The sequence below is a fragment of the Oncorhynchus mykiss genome, chromosome 1 (genome assembly GCF_013265735.2).
Source record: "Oncorhynchus mykiss isolate Arlee chromosome 1, USDA_OmykA_1.1, whole genome shotgun sequence".
NCBI classification, from domain to species: domain Eukaryota; kingdom Metazoa; phylum Chordata; class Actinopteri; order Salmoniformes; family Salmonidae; genus Oncorhynchus; species Oncorhynchus mykiss.
In genome coordinates, this window is record NC_048565.1 from 24,452,637 (window position 1) to 24,474,642 (window position 22,006).

Sequence of the window (22,006 nt, forward strand, 5' to 3'; positions counted from 1 at the left end):
TCGGTCCATGCTTACAGTGTCAGCCGCAATGGAATCTTATGAATGCTTTGTAAAACAGGCACTTACATTGTCTTTTTTAGTCCTGATTCCTGTGATCAATTACTTGGGCTATTTAATCTCTGAATATCAGCTACCCAACTTTACAGGAGTTATCCCGAGCCTATTTGCAAGGAGAATCGATGTGTTTACACAGTGGGAAATGTATAAGTATTTTATTTTTGGCTATGATCAGTTCGTTAAAAATGGATGGATACAAACTTCATACCACTGATCATTACATTTTAGCCCATGGGGTGAAACTCCAGGACAGCAGTAGTTGAGTAGCCTGATACTCCATTCCATATTGTCCAATTTACTTTGACCTGTCCTGTTTTTAGGATGTGTTAGTTAACATGTCAATGCATTTTTTATTTGATTGGGCCCCAGGTTAGGTTATTTGGTTGGAGAAATGTGCCGGATGTAAAAAGTGTCTGTCTCATTACGTTGTCATACATTTAGGCCACAGAAAAGTCCACATACTCTTTTTACCATAGACATGTTTCATGTTAGATTATTTTTTTACGGGACGTTGGTGGATCGCCGCACCAAGGACAGGGGCACTGGGAATGGAAAAGCGAAATATTTTGTGCCCCTGTCTTTACAGCGGAAGATAGATTAAGTATGTATATGAATAGGATGAAAGCAAACCAAAAACAGTAACACATGTACTCGACCAACACACATATGCATTAGAATGCAGACTTGGTGTCACGCCCTGACTTTAGAGAGCCTTTTTTATGTCTCTTTTTGGTTTGTCAGGGTGTGATTTGTGTGGGCATTCTATGTCCTTTAGTTCTATGATTTGTGTTTCTATGTGTTGGTCGGGTATGGTTCTCAATCAGGGACAGCTGTCTATCGTTGTCTCTGATTGGGAATCATACTTAGGTAGCCCTTTTTCCCTCCTTTCAGTATGGGTAGTTAACTTTGTTTGTGGCACTTAGCCCTGTAAGTGTCACGGTCGTTATTGTTTTGTTGGCGACATTCAAATAAAAACGAATATGTACGCTCACCACGCTGCAATTTGGTCTCCTTACAGTATCTTCTGATGTGAGAAGGGCAGGTTTTCTATATGTTGCATCTTGGTTGCTCAGCAACACTCCCTTTCTCAGAGCCAGGCATTACTGTCCTGTTTAGTTGTCCCAGAAGAGTAGATGCATTTGGACTATCAATCTATAATGCATCTGATTGCTTGTGACAGGAATTAATCATAGATTCTGTGGGTATGATGAGACTTCTGTTTCCAGCAGAAGAGGAGTGCTATGGCGGGGAGGGGATGGGTAGAGATACACACAATATCTTCAATGTGATTGAGGTATTGTCTAGAAGGGCGCAGGGAGTGGATGGGGTTGCTAGTACCTGTGGAACAAGCTCAGGGGCATCACTGGTTCTCAGCAGCTCGTGGAAGTCAACTTTGATGAGTTGGGCAGTGAAGTCACCCCTGCTGCCGTCTATTTTGGGCTTGAATTTCACTGTGTGGAGACGGACCACACAACCATCCATATTCACAGGCTCTTCATTTACCCTGCAGGAATACCTGCCATGTTACCATTCAAGTAGAAGCTTAGCTAACAGCTTACCTGGTCTCCCAGATCTGTTTGTGCTACCTTGCCACTTCTGCCAATGACCATGTGAATTAGCAACGCATCACAACACAGATCTGTGACCACTGGCTATCATTGTTTCCTACACTGTGTGCTACGAGCTATGTCACTTACCTGCCTGTTGCTGGTAGCCTACAAAAACGTATCTGTTATGTTATGATAACCATGGAAACACTGTATTAACCTGTGCTTTCTGGGAATTGAAGTCTTAAATATTTTAACAGGAAATCATATGGTAAAAAATCGAACTAGAATCCCACTGAGAAGTGTCATGCTAGATTGAAGATGCGGTTTTTGAACCGTACATGTTTTACTGGGTTGTCATGGGATCAGATAGCAATAATAATGTAGTCATGCAACCTCACGTTTGCATTTTTTCTTAATTAAAATATCAAATGTATAAATGCAATATATATTGCCTCATTCAAAACAACTGGGAACGGGGAGCTCGGAAATCTCCGACTACCGACATCAGAGCGTTCAAGTCAACTGGGAGAAAATGTTTTGGACGGTCATCCAACTCGGAATTCTATGTCGGAAACTCGGGCATCTTTCTGGAGCGCCGACTTTCCAACCAGAAGATCATTGACCTATTTTTTTGGAGTTCCTAGTTTTCTTGAAAGCACCATATCACAAAACCAAATTTCCCCAACAAGCACCAAAGTGATCGTCATGAGAAGTAACAAGGTTTGTCTCTTTGCCTTGCGATTGGCTGTGGTCGTTTTGAAAAGGGTGTGGCATCGAGCCTATGAGCGATGACGTCAATGGAGCTGTTCATGGAGTGGTGGTGCTGGAAGGAACCTCACGTAGTCCAACAGCTTCTGCGGGCAAGAAGTGGACTGTACCGTGGATTTCAGAGCATCGGAGGTTATTACCACGGTTCATATGGGAAGAATACCGAAGCGAAATAGGGTTCCACCTGTTTGAATAAATCTGCGGGATCTGAAAGAAGTGAGTAGCTATGCTAGATCGCATGGTTTGCAAGGGAGCATTAAAGGGTTGGGTTTAATGAGGATGTTGCGTTTTTTTAACATCTTGAGAATGTTGCTCATATGAATTATCAACCGTTCACAAACGGTCCTGATTGGTTAGGTTACCTCCAGACTGTAATAGCTTTATGAGTGCTTTTTGTAGCATATTTATTATGCCGCGTCTTTCACCTCAATGCCTACAACATGGGAGGATTTGACTGTATTTGCATGAAACCCAAAGATCGAATGTTCAAGGCAGATTTTGTGTGTGTGTGTGGGGGGGGGGGGGGGTTGTGAGTAAGTGAGAGAGAGAGAGAGAGAGAGAGAGAGAGAGAGAGAGAGAGAGAGAGAGAGGTTGTTCTTAAACAGGCCAGTCTAGTAAATCAAACCCATGGAAACAAATATTTTATATGCGCGCACCGTTTCCTATAGCCTAGCTTACATCTATCTCTCTCTTCTACATGGTTGAGGGGAGGGCTGCCTCAACATTGCAAAATACGCTATCAGACACGTTTTGTTTCAGGCGGCTAGGAAAAGTCACTTGGACCGAGTTTGAAAAATGTACCCTTTAATAATACGTCATAATAACAGCTTGCAAGGAATTATTAGGCCTAGATATCACCACTGTTTGCACAGAATTGCAGCCTATTGAAATAGGCTAGTTTTGTTGACTGGACATGACTACTGATTTAGCCCCTATGTTGCAGATGTGGAAACACGATCTTTGATTTCGGGATGGTGATCTTATTCCAATGATAGGCGTGGCACAGCTGCGGCTGACCTGGTGAAAAAGCAACGTGGTCTCAGGGCAATTCGTATTATTCTGTCAATGTTTTTACATTTACAATTTTGGTCATTTAGCAGAGGTTATTTTCCAGAGTGACTTACATTTTCATACTTTCTTTGTCATACATAAAGCTGTGACAGGCCATTTAGTGTGATATATTACGTTAGGTTTCATTATGAATGAACAAGCAGTTAATCAATATCATACGAATTATAGCATGTATAGTATCATAGTATCAGCATGGTCGTACAATAGCGTACAAACTGGAGGAATTTATGTTGGCGGTTAGAAGAACTAATGACAAAGGTTAGGATAATTTATGTAAAAGGTTAGGGGAACTAAAATGACAAAGGTTACGATAATGTATGTAGTTAGGTGACATGGGTTAATTTTAGAATAAATAGGGGAAGGGTTAGATAAAATGCAACAGTTGTCCCCGACACCATGAACACGCAACCTTTGGATTCCTACGGAAAGTAACTAGACCATTAATAGGTATCATACGTCTTGAAGGTGTTCAGAAATACGTAAAGTATGTTTTGTATGGCTCTGAGGCCAGGTTGGAAAAAGAGTCGGGCAATAAAACTCTTGCTCTCTCGCTCTTTCTTTCTCTGCCTCTCTTCTTGAGGATAGACGCTCAAAGCTGAGTTAAAGCTGACAGGACTAGGGAGGGAGCATGATGATGCTGGTAGCTGACACGTGTGTCCTGTAATTAAAAGACAACCTGCAACTCCTAAATGCTTGGCTACAATAGGAAGGGGTTGTGTGCTGACTGTCATAAGTGTGTGTTTAGCGTAGCCTATTCTCCTTGTGCAAGGTGAAAGTGCCTCAGAAATAGGCTTACACAAGCACCTAACCCCAAAAAGGTAGTCAGACTGTACCCAGCCAACATGTGTTCTTAGCCACAAGGGCCCCAAGTTTAAAGCCAACATGGGTTAAAGAATGGTTTTAAGATGTGGGCCCCAAATAGGATAACCACTTAGGACCCACAACGTTTTGTCCATGTTGGCCCCACATGTGGTTGCTATTTTGAGCTTTATGTGGGCTTTATGTTGGGATTATTAAGGGACCTCAGTGGGCAAATGTCTAATAACTAGGGTTGCAAAGGTTCAGAAACTTTCCGGTACATTTTCAGAATTTTCCCAGGAATTTTCCATGGGAAGTTAAGCTCTGGAATTTGGGGAATTTAACTTAAATTCATCAAAAATGTTAGCTTATAACAGTGAACCTTTTTTTGTGGGATACACATAAGACAATTCTAGGTCTTGTGGGATATCTTGGTTAAACTATCCCCAGTTCAATGGAATTGCAACCCTCTGCATGCACAGTGTATTCTTCCATCACATGTACAGCTGATTCTCAAGATCCCACACACTAATGAGATGCTATTGAGCCCACATTACTACACTGTCTGAGCCAAGGATTACATGCTTTCTGGTAAGTTTTGATTACAATACCTGGTGTAGTGAAAATATTTTATATGACATACATGATTTTTTGTTAACTAGTAAATAGTAGCCTACAGCAAAGTGTATTTTAATCCTTTCTAACTTGTTAACAATTTCTGCTTGTTAGTTTTTGCTACCATGTGGGTTAGAGCTTGATTGAGCCTGCTAACTGAGGAGTGTTAATTCACCTGTTTCCATACATGTTTCATTTTAAATCAGTTATCTTACAAAGGAGTTGTTTAATCTAACTTATTAACTATTCATCTATACATGGTATTGTCTTTGCATTTTCTTTGACAATTTTTTTTCTAATCTTTAAAAGGAAAATGCCACGGGCACTATCTGATGTGTGGAGACATTTCACTGCAGCTAATGTAGAAGGAAACACTGTGCTCATTTGAAAATACTGTGCCAAATCATATGTGAAGAATGCAACAAAGAAGCAGAATCATCTGGCCAAGTGCATAACGTTCCGTCAGCACTCACAACAAGTAACCTCTGACAAAAGTCCCTCTACTTCTATTCAAGGTGACAATGATGAATCAGACAGCTTATCAATAGCAACAGCTCATCGTCCTCCTGGAATCAGAAGTTTTTTTGACTCAATGGAGGAACGTAGTCAGAGAAATACTGCTGAATGTCTTGCCCGAGCTGTGTATGCAACTGGTTCACCTCTGATGCTCACAGACAATGTGTATTGGAAGAGATTTCTGAATGTTCTTCGCCCAGCATACACCCCTCCAACCATACATGCTTTATCTACTAATTTGCTGGTTGCAGAGTTCAACAGAGTTCAAGTGAAATTCAAGCAAATCATAGAGAAAGCAGACTGTATTGCAATCATCTCTGATGGGTGATTGAATGTTTGTGGGCAAGGAACAATTAACTACATTATCTCCACCCCTCAACCAGTATTCTACAAGAGCACAGACACAAGGGAAAACAGACACACCGGTCTCTACATTGCAGATGAGCTGAAGGCAGTCATCAATGACGTTGGACCACAGAAAGTATTTGCACTGGTGTCAGACAATACTGCGAACATGAAGGTTGCTTGGTCTAAAGTGGAGGAGTCCTACCCTCACATCACACCCATTGGCTGTGCTGCTCATGCATTGAATCTGCTCCTCAAGGACATCATGGAACTGAAAACAATGGATACACTCTACAAGAGAGCCAAGGAAATGGTTATGTATGTGAAGGGTCATCAAGTTATAGCAGCAATCTACCTCACCAAGCGAAGTGAGAAAATAAGAGCACCACATTGAAGCTGCCCAGCAACACCCATTGGGATGGTGTCGTCATCATATTTGACAGTCTCCTGGAGGAGAAGGAGTCTCTCCAAGAAATGGCCATATCACAGTCTGCTGATATGGACAGCCCCATCAAGAGGATCCTCCTGGATTATGTATTTTGGGAGAGAGTGGTAAGCAGCCTGAAACTCCTGAAACATATAGCAGTAGCCATTGCACAGATTGAGGGAGACAATGCCATCCTGTCTGATGTTCAGACTCTGATTGCAGATGTAAGAGAAGAAATCCATACTGCCCTGCCCACTTCACTGTTGCTCCAAACTGCAGTTCTGAAATACATTAAAAAACGTGAAGACTTCTGCCTGAAGCCCATACACGCCACAGCGTACATTTTGGACCCCAAGTATGCTGGCAAGAGCATCCTGTCTGGTGCAGAGATCAACAAGGCCTATGGTGTCATCACTGCCGTGTCTCGCCACCTTGGCCTGGATGAGGGCAAGGTTCTTGGCAGTCTGGCGAAGTACACTTCCAAGGGCTTTGGGATGGAGATGCAATATGACAGTCGTGCCAACATATCTCATAAGCCACCTGGTGGAAGGGACTTTGTGGATCTGAGGCTCTTTCCCCTGTTGCCTCCATCATCCTCCAAATCCCTTCAACATTAGCCGCCTCAGAGTGCAACTGGTCCTTATTTGGGAACACACACAAAGCACGCAACAGGCTGACCAATACAAGGGTTGGAAAATTGGTGGTCATCCTGGCAAATTTGAGGATTTTTGAGCCTAGCAACGAGCCATCCTCAACAAGGTTGGAACGTGACAGGGAAGTTGAGGCCTCAGAGTCAATGGGGATCATTCAATATTCTCTTTCTTTTGTTGTTCAGTGAAATCATCCCATGTGAAGAGTCAACTCATTTAATTAAAGTTCAATTCGTAACTAAATTGTTTTTTATTTAAAAATGTGCAATTCTGTCTATGATAAGGTAAAAGGTTTATGTTTCTGTCTCCATATGATATGGTAAATATATCCAATGCAAAAAACATCTACATTTAAATGGTGTTAATATTAATTTACTTATATTTATGTTAGTTCCCATATATTCCCGTTAATTCCCATATATTCCTGTTAATTCCTACAGAAAGATTCCACCTCTAATTATTCCCCAAAATGTGCAACCCTAGTTATAACCCATATGGGTGTCACATTCTGACCTTTATTTCCTTTGTTTTGTTTTTATTTAGTATGGTCAGGGCGTGAGTTGGGGTGGGCAGTCTTTTCTATGTTGGGGTTTTGAGTTCAGCCTAGTATGGTTCTCAATCAGAGGCAGGTGTCGTTAGTTGTCTCTGATTGAGAATCATACTTAGGTAGTCTGGGTTTCACTTTTGAGTGGTGGGTGTTTGTTTCCGTGTGAGTGTTTGTTGCCACACGGTACTGTTTCGGTTTCTTTCATTTTACGTTTATTGTTTTGTAGTGTTCAGTTTATGTCTTTAAATAAACGTTATGGATACTTACCAAGCTGCGCATTGGTCCTCCGATCCTTCTCGCTACTCCTCCTCAGAAGAGGACGAGGAATGCCGTTACAATGGGCCCTAGGTTTTAGCCCATGTGTGTTAAAGAATGATTAACACTTGGCCCCACATGTAGGATAACCACAAGGTGCACACAAGGTTTGGCCCTCAGCATCCACATTTGCCCCACATGTTGTTTTCATGTTGGGCTTGATGTGGTTTAAGGTTGGGCTTCATATGTTGCCCTAATGGTTTACCTAAATGGGTTACATCTGGGTAAAGGATGGGTGTGTAGTGAGATCTATAAGGACAATAGGTGATTTCAGTTGGGCTGACCACCTGAAACAAACCTGAGTTTGTTCTCAGTCTCCATGCAGGCCCTAGATGCTGCTGCCAAAGCAAGCTTTCTTAAGAGATTTAAGAGATGACAAAACCGGTGTTCTTTATAAAATGAATAAATGTTTATTTATAGCACATGGTCAGATCAAATGCAATGCAGGAACTCTGATTAAAATGATAGTTCACTCAAATTACAAATGTAGACATGGTTTCCACACACTGTAAACAATTTTAAAAATATGCATGCCAGCAGTGAAGTTCTCAAGATAGAGGACTTTCAGTACAGAAGTGTTCTCCAATCCTGGTCCCAAAGGGGTGCATATTTTTGTTTTTGCCCTAGCACTCACATACCTTATTCAATTCAAAGGCTTGATGATGAGTTGCTTAGCAGAATCAAGTGTGTGAGCATTAGGAAAAAACTAAACAAGTGGACCACTTTGAGTCCCCAGGACCATAAGTGGGAAACACTGCAGTGCAGAGAGAAAATAGTGAGGCTGATGCAAATTATATGCAATTATCATTTTGCTAATTTGCATATAATTTGCATCACCATCATCATCATCACACTTTTTGCTCTGTACTGAAAGTGCTCTATCTTGAAAACTTGATTGCTAAAAAGCACAATTTTGGGGATTGCATTAACAGTGGACTAATGAAGAACATACTACAATACTTTGTTTTTGTAAAACATCCCTTTCAGGGTACCTACCACTCCATTCAGGAAAGCTGTGGGTTACTTTTACTCCATCGCCTCCACATCCTGGACAGTATTCATAGTGTAATCAGACCCCTTGTGTAGTGCTGCTGTTGCCATGTTACCATTGTCAGGTCCTGACTCTTCTTCATCCATTTCTGAGTCCATCTGCACATCAGAAATCTTCTCTGCCCTTTTAAGTTTGATTCGGGCCTGTTCATAGATAGCTGTGAAAATAAAACATCATTAAGCATTTAGGCTACTGATCTACCCCAGCATCCCGGGGTCGATTCTTCACTGTAGACGTTGAGACTGTAGACGTTGATACCTGTCCCTCTATAATATATATTTTTTTAATAAAAAAAAAAAAAAAAAAATAGCTTCACAGATCTTAATTGTAAAGGGTTTTAACACTCTTTCCCATGCTTGTTCAATGAACCATAAACAATTAATGAACATGCACGTGGAACGGTCGTTAAGACACTAACAGCTTACAGACGGTAGGCAATTCTCGTCACAGTTATGAAAACTTAGGACACTAAAGAGGCCTTTCTACTGACTCTGAAAAACACCAAAAGAAAGATGCCTAGAGTCCCTGCTCATCTGCGTGAACGTGCCTTGGGCATGCTGCAAGTAGGCATGAGGACTGCAGATGTGGCAAGGGCAATAAATTGCAATGTCCGTACTGTGAGACGCCTAAGACAGCGCTACAGGGAGACAGGACGGACAGCTGATCGTCCTCGCAGTGGCAGACCACATGTAACAACACCTGCACAAGATTGGTACATCCGAACCTCACACCTGCGGGACAGGTACAGGATGGAAACAACAGCTGCCCGAGTTACACCAGGAATGCACAATTCCTCCATCCGTGCTCATACTGTCCGCAATAGGCTGAGAGAGGCTGGACTGAGAGCTTGTAGGCCTGTTGTAAGGCAGGTCCTCACCAGGCATCACCGGCAACAACGTTGCCTATGGGCACAAACCCACCGTCGCTGGACCAGACAGGACTGGCAAAAAGTGCTCTTCACTGACGAGTCGCGGTTTTGTCTCACCAAGGGTGATAGTCGGATTCGCGTTTATCGTCAAAGGAATGAACCTGTACTCTGGAGCGGGATCGATTTGGAGGTGGAGGGTCCGTCATGGTCTGGGGCGGTGTGTCACAGCATCATCGGACTGAGCTTGTTGTCATTGCAGACAATCTCAACGCTGACATGACCCTCCAGCATGACAATGCCACTAGCCATACTGCTCGTTCTGTGCGTGAGTTCCTGCAAGAGAGGAATGTCAGTGTTCTGCCATGGCCAGCGAAGAGCCCGGATCTCAATCGCATTGAGCATGTCTGGTACCTGTTGGATTGGAGGGAACTTGCAGGTGCCTTGGTGGAAGAGTGGGGTAACATCTCACAGCAAGAACTGGCAAATCTGGTGCAGACCATGAGGAGGAGATGCACTGCAGTACTTAATGCAGCTGGTGGCCACACCAGGTACTGACTGTTACTTTACATTTTGACCCCCCCCCCCCCCCCCCCCCCCCCCCCTTTTCTCAGGGACACATTATTCTATTTCTGTTAGTCACATGTCTGTGGAACATGTTCAGTTTATGTCTCAGTTGTTGAATCTTGTTATGTTCATACAAATATTTACACATGTTAAGCGGAAAATAAACGCAGTTGACAGTTGAGAAGACGTTTTTTTTTTTGTTGCTGAGTTTATATGACACCCACATAACCACACAACACAACTATGTAGAGTTTTCTTATTGCAGGACTTTGTCAGTCTAGCTATGTCACGACTTCTGCCGAAGGTAGCTCCTCTCCCTGTTCGGGCTTTTTCCTTTTCTGTTTGTTTTGTCTTTGTTTCTTTTTCACACCTGGTTTAATTTGCGTTAATTTCTGTGTGTATAATTGTCACCTGTTGCCTGCCTAAGTTTGTGCGGGATTAGTCTTTTATGGTGATGTGCTCGGTTAGATTATACCGTTATTTGTTTTCACGGATTCTTAAGTGTATGAGTGTCGGAACTTTGTGTTAGTCAGTGTTAGTCAGTTAGTTGTGTTAGTCAGTACCGCTTACTGGTCGAATCACTCTGTAGATTTCCAGCTCGATTTCCAGCTCCTGTTGTCTTGCCTGGACATACAGTTCCTTCAGAAAGTATTCATACCCCTTGACTTATTCAATATTTTGTTGTGTTACAGCCTGAAATAAAATGGACTAAATAGATGTTTTTCTCATTCATCTACCCCATAATGACAAAGTGAAAACATGTTTTTAGAAATATTTGCACGCTTATTGAAAATGAAATACAGAAATATCTCATTTACTTAAGAATTCACACCCCAGATTCAATACTTTGTAGAAGCACCTTTAGCGTCGATTACAACTGTGAGTCTTTCTGGGTAAGTCTCTAACAGCTTTCCACACCTGGATTGTGCAACATTTGCACATTATTCTTTTCAAAATTCTTTAAGCTCTGTCAAATTGGTTGTTGATCATTACTTGACAACTATTTCAGGTGTTGCTATAGATTTTCAAGTAGATTTAAGTCAAAACTGTAACTCAGCCACTCAGGAACAGTCACGGTCTTCTTGTTAAGCAGCAGAGTAGATTTGTCCTTGTGTTTTAGGTTATTGTCCTGCTGAAAGGTGAATTAATCTCCCAGTGTCTGGTGGCAAGCACACTGAACCTGGTTTTCCTCTAGGATTTTGCTTGTGCTTAGCTCCGTTTCTTTTTATCCTGAAAAACTCCCTAGTCTTTAATAATTACAAGCATACCCATAGCTTGATGCAGCCACCACTATGCTTGACAATATGGAGAATGATATTCAGTAATGTGTTGTATTGGATTTGCCCTAAACGTAACACTTTGTATTCAGGACAAAAAGTGAACTGCTTTTCCACATTGTTAGCAATATTACTTTAGTGCCTTGTTGCAAACAGGGTGCATGTTTTTGAAGATTTGTATTCTGTACAGGCTTCCTTCTTTTCACTCTTTCAATTAGGTTAATATTGTGGAGTAACTACAATGTTGTTGATCCTGAGCGGTGTCCTTCCTCTCCGGTAACTGAGTTAGGAAGGACGCCTGTATCTTTGAATTTACTGGCTGTATTGATGCACCATCCAAAGTGTAATTAAACACTTCACCATGCTCAAAGGGATATTCAATGTCTGTTTTTTTATTTTACCTGTCTACCAATAGGTGCCCTTCTTTGCAAGGCATTGGAAAACCTCCCTGGTTTTTGTGGTTGAATCTGTGTTTGAAATTCACTACTTGACTGAGGGACCTTAAAAATAATTGTATGTGTGGGGTATAAAGATGAGGTAGTCATATACAATTCATGTTAAACACTATTATTGCACACAGAGTCCATGCAACTTATTATGTGACTTGTTAAGCACATTTTTACTCCTGAATTGATTTAGGCTTGCCATAACAGAGGTTGACTAATTATTGACTGAAGACATTTCAGCTTTTCATTTTTTATTAATTTGTAGAAATTTCGAAAAACATAATTCCACTTCCACAAAAATCTCAATTGAATCCATTATAAATTCAGGCTGTAACACAACAGAATGGGGGGAAGTCAAGGGGTGTGAATACTTTCTGTAGGCACTGTATACAATTCCAACGTTTAGTGCCTGAATTTGAAATTCAGTCATGTGCCCCTCCCTCCTCAAAATATTGAATACACATGCGCCCTTCAAAAGATGCGTGACAGCACCCACTAGCTAGTCTGAGTACCAGTTTCTTTAGCTAACATTCCACTCCTTGCCACTTCTTGTAAAGGCCACATTTCTTTGTCACATGACATGGAGAACAGGGAGTGGATTAACTAAAAGACTAGTACCCAGGCTACCCACTGGTGTCTGTTTAGGCAAAAACGATGTTGAATGGATTTAAATCTGCTAGTTCACTTAGCATATTGGCTGTTTAGGTTAAAAAAATTGGTTCTTGAATGGATTTGAATATTCCAGGTCATTCAGCATATTTGCTGAGGAATTTCACAAGCATAATATAATATGGTTTTCTCATGCCTGCCCCAGATGGTATGCCCAACTGTGTCCCATAGACAATCCCTGACAATATTTACATCAGAAAGCCCACTTACAACCCATTTCAAATAGATTCAGTGCCTATTTTGTACCTACGGGTTTGCCTGTTTGTGACCCAAATGGTTTACCCGATTGGGTCCCAGTCATTATTCCTGAACAAATAACACCACATTTCTCACTTTCAACCCGTAAAAAACGATTCAGGGCCCATTTAGGACCCACACTATAACCCCATATGGGTACCAGCTAAGATAACCATTTTGCCCTTGCCCAGTTGAAACCCATGAAGTCCATATAAAACCCAGGTGTGGCCCACCTGAATATGTTGGCTGGGTATAGGACAGGATTTGTCTATGATGTGCTTATGTATTAGTCCTACAGAGGCATTATTACAGCACAGATGGCCAAATGTGATATATGTGTAAAAGAAAATACAGGCCCATATCTATTCAATATTAAAAGTATAAATAGGTCAAGCTGAGTGGGTCCGGTGATGACAGAAAAACATGAATGTTCAATGTCACTGTCATATTTCTATACAATAGTCTTCATTACATAGGTCTTTTGCCTGGTTTTTGTCTGTGCTGCTCGGGATGGAGTGCATGGAGCCCTTAAGTGCCATCAAGTGTGAGGCTGAATACATTGTCACAATCCGGTACAACTAAATGCTCTATCGTTGGGAGTGAGAAATAAGGTTCGTAGAGAATTGTGTATGCTGCCAAGCAGTCGATTTTCTCAGCAAGAGGCTGCACTCAGTAATCAAAGGCATTGTCTAACGAATGCTTTTAGTAAAAGAGCAGCGATACGACATTGGCCCAAGTGTGAACCTCTACAGTCGTGGCACCAAAGGTTGTGACTGAACACAATGAGAGGGTGGGGCTCTCTGCCATACTAGACCTACATAGCTTTAACTTTTTATGACACTGAGCAAGTTGACAAGATTCTCTCTCCCTTTTTCTATCTTTCTATCTGTAGGCCTACTTCCTACTTCCTACCTTCTCCCTTTCATCTAGTACATTCTGAAAATCTGTCTATTTTTTAACATCATCTCTCCATCACTTTCTCAATTCTTCTCTTTCATACAACCCTGTCCCTCTCTGTCTGTCTATACCATCTCCCTTTCCTTGCCATCTGTCTGTTTCCATTCATAGTGCCTGGGTTAAGTTGTCTGCCAGCATGGCCAGTGGTGCGTAGCCTGGTGGTCCTTTGGGTGTGTTATTATACAAAGTGTGGTGGTCCAAAATACAGCAAAGCTGGCTCAATTTAATCTAACCCATGTCACAGTATTGCCATAGCAAACTAAATCACATAAATAGATCATGTAAAAATGCCTGGAAGAAACACTCCTCTCATTGCCTCCACTTTTCAGCGTAAGACATGTTAGCTCGGACAAGCAAATGCAAAAAATATTTTTCAGTTAGATTTGATTGAATACTGAGGTAGAATTCTTTATTGATCCAAGTAGTTACACAATTTCCAAACCTCACTTGAAACACTTACACGGAACCCAAACCGGCTGCACGCGTGCGCCTTCGTGCGCCTTCGTGCGCCTTCGTGCGCCTTCGTGCGCCTTCGTGCGCCTTCGTGCGCCTTCGTGCATACATTTATTTTGTCCCCCTACACCAAACGCGATCATGACAAGTAGCTTAAAATATCCAAATAAACTCTGAATCAATTACATTAATTTGGGAACAGGTCGAAAAGCATTAAACATTTATGGAAATGTAGCTAGTTAGCTTTCACTTGCTAGCTAATTTGTCCTATTTAGCTAGCTTGCTGTTACTAGCTAATTTCTCCTGGGATATAAACATTGAGTTGTTATTTTACCGGAAATGCACAAGGTCCTCTACTCCGACAATTAATCCACACACTAAACGGTCAACCGAATCGTTTATAGTCATCTCCCCCTTCTAGGCTTTTTCATCTTTGAACTTATATGGTGATTGGCATCTTAACTTTCATAGTATTACTACACCGACCGGCAACACAGTTTGTCTTTCAATCACCCACGTGGGTATAACCAATGAAGAGATGGCACATGGATACCTGCTTCTATAAACCAATGAGGAGATGGGAGAGGCAGGACTTGCAGCGCGGGCTGCATCAGAAATAGAAAGGAGTTCTATTTTAGCCCTTGGCAACGCAGACACTCGTTGGCGCGCAGTGTGGGTGCAATAATTTAATAACATAGATTTCTAAATTTATTTTGCAACGCACGCGACGCAAGTGGTGTGGTCAGCATATTAGGCCTAACAAAAGACATAGGATTTACTGAAGTTCTTCTATTAGCTGCACATGACCCCTCTGATTCTATGGCATTTAGAAAAGACTGCAGACATCTCAGACGTCATTCAGAGTGAGCGCTCAAAGCACACACAGGGAAGGAACAACAGCTTACACATTGGAGTTCAATTGATGATCACAGACAGTATATAAGATGTGTGCTCTAAAATTGTATTTCTTCAGATTAAGTCAAAAACAATTGTTCATAGCTAAAAGCTTATAGGGATTTGAAATGTAAGGCCTGAGCTCAGAGAGTTGGAACATCGGGCAGAAGTGTAGTGTATGTGTGGAAAATGTCCTGTCATGTCAGTAAGGAAGAAGCCATCCATTCAGAAACATTTAGGGGTTATGGACTTTGGGATGTTAGAGGTCAGTTTCTGTGTAACTTGGTTTTTACTGTATTCAGAAGGATTTTTAAAAAATGGTTTAGCTGGAAGATTTTCATTTGCTAAAAATATTTGTGTTTTAGCTATGTGCACATGTGCATGTTTGTGTGACCACCAGCCCTCAACTAGTCCTGTCTGACTTTGCCGTCCACTCGTCCATGCCCTCAGCCACCCACACTGCCAGGCTTGACCCATGCCATCCTCGTGCCATCCTCATACCATCCTCTCTTCTACAAAGCCAGAGCAGAGCTGTGTAATTTGGTGCAGTATGCTGCCAGCTGCTGGTCTGTGTGAGTGTGTAATTATGTTGCTGTATGGTTGCTCTGGGTGGTGCTGTGGGCTTGGGAGGCACCCAGATGGTCTGGTGGGCCAGCTCTGGTGGAGAGAAGTTTCCTCCTCAAGGTCCTGGCTACAGCCTGATCACAGGGGGAGAAGTCAGTGTGGGACCTGGGTCTGGGTGGGGCTCCATCCATACCAACACACCTCCACCCTGCCTAACCTATCAGATTGTCTTTCCTTACATAGAGATCACGCTCTGACCTCAAAAAGCAGGGTGGGCATGTCATCTGTGTTCTGTACATGCGTTTGTGTGGAGCGGTGGGGTGTCGTGTTAATTAGCCTACTACACTCTGTTGGCATGTACAGTGATTAGAGATGGGGTTTGCTGGGGCGGTGGGACACGTAGCAGACTGCCTGCGGTCTCAGATACACGCAGGCCTAGAGAGCGGCTGTACGAGGGCTGCTGTATTGCATGTAGGACATAGTAGTGCTCTCTGTGGAGTGTGTTTACATGGTCCTTGAATGTTTATACGTTCTGATTGATGTACCATAGTGGAAAAGGTACAGACACTAAATGTCTCTCTCTCCATCTATCTCCCTCTTCTATCCTGTCTCTCTCTCCTCTCCTAGGGGGTCTACTCACCTTTGTTTGCTGTTGCTTGAACTTTGGGCAGTTTACGTGGCAACCTTCACTTCACACTTCAGTGATTAATTGAACCTGTGACCTATCTCTGCCTGTTCTTTCTCTTTCTTTGTTTTTCACCTTTTGTCACTCCTCTCTATATCACTGTAACTGAGTAACTTGTTACCATTTCATCATTTGATGTGCTGATATGGCTATATCTCATTGCTAATGGGATCTTTCAAAAATGGTAGTTCCTTCAAGTGGCAGTTGGTTTAGTTTGGAAAGACCATAGAAATGGAAAGACTGTCTGTGTGCAGCTTTTTTGTGAAAGTCCTTTACAATGACTTACAGTGCATCTACAATGCACTGGTTGAACAACCCCAGAAAATATCACACTCTCTCTCAAGTTCCACACCTACTGTATATGACATGGGGCATTTTAACTGTATTGCCTTCAAACCTGCAGGAATGGTGCAAACGCCACAACATTTCTATTCCGAGGCAGGCTTTCTTTTCGAGGCGTGGCTGGCTTTTAGTCCAACACTGGCTTGCTTTCCACACAAATGCATATTTGCCCTATCGGTATTATGAATAGAAATGTATTTGTTTTCCCTGTACGCAAGTTCTCAGACAGAAACAAACAGTTTTGACATTTCAGATCAGCTGTTTCTTTGTACATGACAAATATGGAACAAATCAATGCGACAACCAATCGATATATGTCTGTAGAAAACCAGGGCAGGGTTTGTACTAGGGACCACTCTCTATGTGTTTGTGTCTTTGTGTTGTGTGCGGATTTGCTATGTTACTTTAAAGAATGTGAGAATGCATGATGTCTGCCCATATGTCTGCCTGTGAAAGTATTTCAAGGGCAGGGGAGTAGGCTGCATGTTTACAGAAAGAGGAAGCTGGAGTATTTTTTTGTGGTACAGTTTGGGCGTGGGGGTTAAAGAATGAGAATGATCAAATCAAATGTTAATTGTCGCATGCTTCGTAAACAACAGGTGTAGACAAACAATGAAATGCTTACTTACAGGCCCTTCACAACAATGCAGAATACAATACAAAATGTAATAATAATATTATACAAAAATATGGTAACACAAGGAATCAATACACATTGAGGAATGATAACTTGGCTATATACATGGGGTAGCATTACCAAGTCAATGTGCAGGTGTGTGACGAAATTGAGGTAGATTTAAGCAATAAGGCCCAAAGGGTGTGGTAAATGGCCAATATACCACGGGCTGTTCTTATGCACAACGCAACACAGAGTGTTTGGATACAGCTCGTAGCCGTGGTATATTGGCCATATACCACAACCCCCGAGGTGCCTTATTGCTATTATAGGCTGGTTACCAACATAAGCAGTAAAAATACATGTTTTGTCATTCCCGTGGTATACGGTCTGATGTACCATAGTGTCAGCCAATCAGCATTTATGGCTCGAACCACCTCGTTTGTACATATACGTAGGGGAAAGGTGACTAGGCAACAGGATAGATAATAGACAGTAGCAGCAGTGTGTGTGTGGTGACAGTGTGCCTGTGTCTACATGTTATGTGTGAGTGAGTGTGTGTGTGGGCTCTGGGGTGGGTCCAGCTGTGTGGCTGGGGGACGGGTCAAAGGTCATGAGTCGGGACAGGGAGAGAGGGGAGGTCAGTGTGCAGTAGAGGCACAGCAGAAGGGCTACGTAGCATGTAGTGTATGATGGCACATCAGCTCCTTCTTATTGATCCAGCATGATCTAGATTTGAAAGGATATTTAGGGCAGCTGCCCTGTGGCAGTATGAGCCCATATGGGCCACAGCCCAGAGGCATGCTGGGTAATTCTGAATCATCATTGTAATCCCCCATGTGAGTACATGCCAAGCAAAAGAGGCCTCTTTATACATTGGCCAGCTGTAATACTCCACAGCCCTACTGTATGATATTCCAGGATTCACTCTCTCTTTTCCTCGCTTTCTCTCACGCATCCCTTTTTCTTCTTGGTAACCCTTTGTATGGTACATTTCTACTGTATACCTACTCAGTAACACTAACATTAGTTAACCAATTGTTGCATACAAATTGAGTCATTCTGGATTATTTTGGATTGTTTGTCTTTCTCACTTGCTAACACAAACATACACAAACATAGACCAAGGAAAACATGAGGAATGATTGTTCCTTACTAAGAAGCAGGTGGCAGGACGGGCTGATTGAGTTATAGTGATGATTTCATTGTGGTAATAGTGATGGCATTATCCATTTCCTCTAACAATATTAAATCCCAAATTACAGAGCACACAGTCCTGTCTGTAATAGAAAGGGTGATGAATGAAAGAGGGGGAGAGCATACAGAGCACACAGTCCTGTCTGTAATAGAAAGGGTGATGAATGAAAGAGGGGGAGAGCATACAGAGCACACAGTCCTGTCTGTAATAGAAAGGGTGATGAATGAAAGAGGGGGAGAGCATACAGAGCACACAGTCCTGTCTGTAATAGAAAGGGTGATGAACGAAAGAGGGGGAGAGCATACAGAGCACACAGTCCTGTCTGTAATAGAAAGGGTGATGAATGAAAGAGGGGGAGAGCATACAGAGCACACAGTCCTGTCTGTAATAGAAAGGGTGATGAATGAAAGAGGGGGAGAGCATACAGAGCACACAGTCCTGTCTGTAATAGAAAGGGTGATGAATGAAAGAGGGGGAGAGCATACAGAGCACACAGTCCTGTCTGTAATAGAAAGGGTGATTAATGAAAGAGGGGGATAGAGGGTGGAGAAACTGAAAAAATTGAACAAATGACCCATTCTGACCCAGTCTTCTACCAGCATAAAGCAACAACTAGTGCTGCTGGGTAAAACCCTTGAGACTGTTTGTCCAGACACAACTTAATCTGCCCATGGAAATCCAGCAGTAACAAAACACTAATAGACTGACCCTCATATAATACAATATTCAGAGCATTTGGCAAAATATTCTTATCTGGCCAATACGCTTTCTGGCTTTGGAAAGGCATAATGATGGATTGTCTAATGAGGCTTTCATATAACTGGGAGTGATTGTTTTCAGTCCGCTTTTCACTTAGGGACTTAGTCAAATAGTAGTAGCCAATCTTATGACATTTAAGAATAAGAAATGCTTATTTATACCACATATGAGGACAGACTAGTAACTGCATCAGAGTGTACAGTATGTCTGTCTGTTGGGGTGTAGATTTGAATTACACTTGCATGCTCTACAACTGTGCCTCAGGCTCAGGCTTATGTGACCAGGTGTGTGTGTTTGCCAGTGTGTGTACAATATTTATTGAGCTTTATGTATATTTACAGCAGTGTGTGTGTGTGTGTGTGTGTGTGTGTGTGTGTGTGTGTGTGTGATCCACAGTGCAGTTGTGTTGTGTAAAGCTTTAACACAAACGTGTGTGGTAGGAGAATTGGAGGTGGTCAACATTCACCACCAGACGCCGACAGGCAACGCTAGTGCAGTTCCTAGGTGCATGTGACTAGGTCACCATGACAACCGAAATCCCTTGAACATGCTCGGAGTGGCATCGCTGGCTGGCTCTGGCAGACACTCCTGGTTTGGCTCAGCAGTGGAGGAAGAACGGGAGGCAACTTTCAAAGCTTACAGGAAAGAGAAAGAGATCCAGAGAAGTTCCTTCGCTCTGAGAAGAGGGAAACAGCAACTCTCTCAGATCCTACTGGTCTATTTTAGTTCTATGCCCTGAACACAGACATTTGTTCAGCATATACAGTGCTGCCAGTGTCTCTGGTCATTACTCACAATGTAGCAGCAGCATACACTCATACACTTTCCACTATTCGGCACCATTAATAATGAAACAGAAGGAATCCACCACAGCCAGCTGGATGGGCTACATCGGTCTCTGTGGTCACTGGATACTTAGCAGTATATCACTCATTAGTCCACTCTATCACGTTTGGACACGAACAGCCACGCACACACACATGCACGCACACACAGACACACACACAGACACACACACACAGGCGCACACAAACAAACACATTCACCCACTCATGGTAGCAGGTGCTTTTGATGTTATCAGTATTGATCCAATGGAGAGGGACATTTGGTAAACAGATCCATGGGGAGTGGTTGAGGCAGGCACCCCAGTTGTTTGTCATATTCATCCCCATTGTCTGGGAAGCAAACTGGTGAATCTCACTGAGATTGGTTTTGCTTCAGTTGAGTGTGTATTTTTTCAGGCAGGAAGGCCCCTTGGGTCCTTTATGAAAGATGGAAAAGATGATTATCAGAGTCATGTTTAACTCCAAAACAAACACATGGTTGGCTAGCTAGATGAAACAGATACCACCCTGCTCAGCGGGGGATACATCTTACACAACATTGGCCGGAGCCTCCTGTAAAATGGAAAGATACAGTATATTCCTAGATTCCCTCCAGTAAACAACAGATAAGAGTTGTTAGTCATGTAAAGACAGTGAAGAGCAGAGCTGACTGCTGAGCTGGCTACTCTGGCAATCAGACAGGAGGGCTCTCTCAGTGGCACAGGGCACTGCTGTGTGTGTGTGTGTGTGTGTGTGTGTGTGTGTGTGTGTGTGTGTGTGTGTGTGTGTGTGTGTGTGTGTGTGTGTGTGTGTGTGTGTGTGTGTGTGTGTGTGTGTGTGTGTGTGTTTGTACGTGTGCGCATGTGCATGTGCATGCATGTGCGTTTGCCCACATGACAAAATACTACAGTTTACTATATAATACTAGAGTACTTACTATAGAATTCTATTCGGGGCAGAACGACATATTTGTACCTTGTCAGCTCGGGGATTCGAACTCGCAACCTTTCGGTTACACTCTAACCACTCGGCTACCCTGCCGGCCCAGCAAAACCACTACAGCTTTATAACTAAAATAATACTACAGTGTTTAATTTGCATAGACCGTGCCTATTCCCCTCCTCCTTATCCCAACTTGTGCTACCCATAAGGACAAACCTACATGCCAAGTATAGATCATTTGTTATGTTCCCTATGGGTTATAGAAAAGAGCAGAAGCGCTGAACGATTCATCCAGACTCCAGTCCGATCTACCTACAGGTTATGGATCATTTGCTCTTTTAGTATTTGTTCAATAGGTTTCCTCAAGGAAAAATACCCTACTTTTATGTCAAAGATAATAAAACAAAAACACTATAGTGAAATACTACAGTATACTACATTCATGTCCGCAAAAACACTACAGTGAATCCTATACTATATAAATATCGTAATACTACAGTATTTTTTCATGTGGGTGTGTCTTGGTGTGTGGTCTTAGTGGCTACAGAAGCCTTACTGGCTTGAGAAGTATTACTGTAAGCATTACTATAAACTGCAGGGTCAGGTAAAGTTTTCCATCTCATACTGTGCTCAATCTCTCTGACTATAGCATACTTCACATTGTGTTCTGCCAAGCACAAGTAGTGTGTTCAGGCAGAGGTCATCACATTCAGTCCTGGTCTGGTCATACTGTAGGTACTGTAGGTGCAGCATCCTGCCATGTAGCACCAGGGATGGGCACAGCGGGCTACAGTGGTGCCCTGTCTTCCCTGTCATCAGCAGCAGTAGACCCAGCAGAGCAAACACATCAATAAAAGACAAGATTGTTTCTGACTGCAAAACTCCTCTCTGTGAGTGTTCTTCTGTGTTTGGGTGTGTCACTGTGTATTTATATCTCTGAGAAAACTACAGATGTAGGATCTTAATTTGAGCCAGTTTGCTACAGCAGGAAAATAATCCAG

General features: G+C 42.5%; 1 protein-coding gene across 1 annotated transcript in view; it reads left to right on the top strand.

The window, feature by feature from the left end:
* Nucleotides 1-2,403: 2,403 nt before the first annotated feature.
* LOC110514161 (sphingomyelin phosphodiesterase 3) overlaps nt 2,404-22,006 on the top strand; it is a 41,590-nt gene continuing 21,987 nt past the window's right edge. The window contains exon 1 of the mRNA XM_021593712.2: nt 2,404-2,591. The gene's annotated coding sequence lies outside the window, so the exon portion shown is untranslated. The remainder of the gene's footprint in view (nt 2,592-22,006) is intronic.